Source organism: Pteropus vampyrus, unplaced genomic scaffold, assembly GCF_000151845.1.
Source record: "Pteropus vampyrus isolate Shadow unplaced genomic scaffold, Pvam_2.0 Scaffold10, whole genome shotgun sequence".
Lineage (NCBI taxonomy): Eukaryota > Metazoa > Chordata > Mammalia > Chiroptera > Pteropodidae > Pteropus > Pteropus vampyrus.
Genome location: NW_011888791.1, coordinates 8,201,908 through 8,203,940, shown reverse-complemented (window position 1 = coordinate 8,203,940; position 2,033 = coordinate 8,201,908). Strand labels below are relative to the sequence as shown.

The window sequence follows — 2,033 nt, the reverse complement described above, 5'->3', positions numbered from 1 at the left end:
TAGGGCTGCTATGTCTCCCAGTTTTAGTAGAGTGGCCTTATGTAGTAGGTTCCTTGGGGCCCAGTGGCACAGTCTCTCTGGTCACCTGAGCTGGGCGCTCCAGGTTTGTTTCTTATATAGATTGTGTGTGTCCTCCTGTTGTAGTTGAGCCTTGTTTGATGTTTGCATGTTAATGAGAGAAGACTAATCTTCAGGCTGATTGGTTGTGAGGACTGGCCATGACTACAATGGAGGAGTTGCTGTATAGGCACTGACCCTACAGAGAAAAATTTGCTTTAGCAGGACTCTGGTGCCTGCCCAGTCAGCCCTTTAGATGTGTCATCTTCAGAGGCAGACAGGTGATTTCCTAGCCACCACTTGTGCCTGTACCAGTAGCTTCTAGGAGGATTCCCACCACAGTTCAAGTTCAGCTAAAGCCTGTACTCTGCTTGAGCTCACCTGGCATAAGCCAGAAAACAATTCCCAGATGGCCACCACTCATGCTGGGCTTGAATGTGCCTCAAGAGTCTAAGCCATGAACCAAGGCCGGCAGGTGCTAGTGCAAGGCTTGGGACAGCTTAGCAAGAGGTACGGAGCATGCCAACACCAGATGTTTTTGTTTGAAACTTGTGAACCGTTGAGAGATTTTAGGAAAGTCTGCTGCATGAGTCAAGACAGCCCATTTGTATGGAAAAGCTACTGGAAATGGTTTGAATGGGTTTGCAAGTTCAGTGTGGCTGGATCTCAGAATTACAAGAATGAGGTGAATGGTGTTAGTCAGGTTAATGGAGACTCAGATATGGTGGCCATATGAATCTGAAAGCTGAGATGAGAGAGGGCTCAATAAAGAAACAATAGCTTTTGGCAATACTTCTGCCTGGGAGAAAGGTGCCCCTCCAGCCCTCGCCCTGAAGCCAGACAATTTAGTTTCTCCCCATAATGTCCCTGGTGCCTTTCAAACTGCTAAGCCAGCACTGGAACTCAATCAGTGAGTCCATCAGCAAGTAAGTCCATAGAGGAAACTTCAGACTCCAGCAGCCCTCACTCATCCACAATCTCCTCTGCTTTTCATAGGCAGCAGTTGTGGGGACTACTCTTTCCAGCACTGAAACTCTGGGCCATGGAGCCTGGTATGGAGCTGAGACTCTTCCTCTTGGGAGACCTTTGAAGCCAAGATATCCTACCTGATTTTTAACCACAACATGCAGGTGTGGGACCAGCCAGTTCTGCATCTTCACCCCTCTACAAGTCTCAAGGTGCCTTCTTCTGCATGTATTTAATTGTAGGACTTTTTTGTTCAGCTACATTTCAGGTGATTCTCAATGATGGCTGTTCTGTAGTTTAGTCATGATATTGATGTGGTTGTGAGAGAAGTCGAGCACACTATTTACCTACTCTGCCATCTTGACTGGAAATCTCCAAGATATTGGTTAATTATGTTGTGAAGAAAAGGGTTGAACATGAAATGGGACACATGGTGGTAAATGGGACTTCCGGGATGGCAATTTTATTTCTTTCTTCTACAGAAGTTCTATTTCTTCCATTGGATGATGGTTATAAGGGTGTTTATTTTGTAATAGTTTATGTAGCTTTGGAGGGGGGTGTGGCTTTCTGTATACTTGTTTTGTTTTCAAATATAAAGGTCAAATTAAAAAAATAAAAAATACAAAACACTAATTAGAAAAAAAAAATATGTCCCCCTGTGTTCTTCGCAGCACTATTTACAACAGTCAAGATACAGAAGCAACCCAAGTGTCCAACAACAGACAATTGGATAAAGAAGTTGTGGTACATATACACAATGGAATATTACTTGACTTCACTAAAAAAATAAAATAAAGTAAAATCTTACTATTTGCAACAATATAGACAAATCTAGAGGGTACTATGTTCAGAGACATAAGTCAGAGAAAGACGAATACCATATGATTTTACTAAATTTGGAATCTAAAAAACAAAATAAATTACTAAACGAAACAGAAACAAACTATAGATATAGAGAACAAACTGATACTTTCCAAGAGGAGAAGAATTAGTGGGCTAGGTGAAAATCA

The 2,033-nt window shown here is 42.3% G+C and overlaps 1 pseudogene; it reads left to right on the top strand.

The window, feature by feature from the left end:
- Positions 1-918: 918 nt before the first annotated feature.
- LOC105303450 overlaps positions 919-2,033 on the top strand; it is a 26,250-nt pseudogene continuing 25,135 nt past the window's right edge.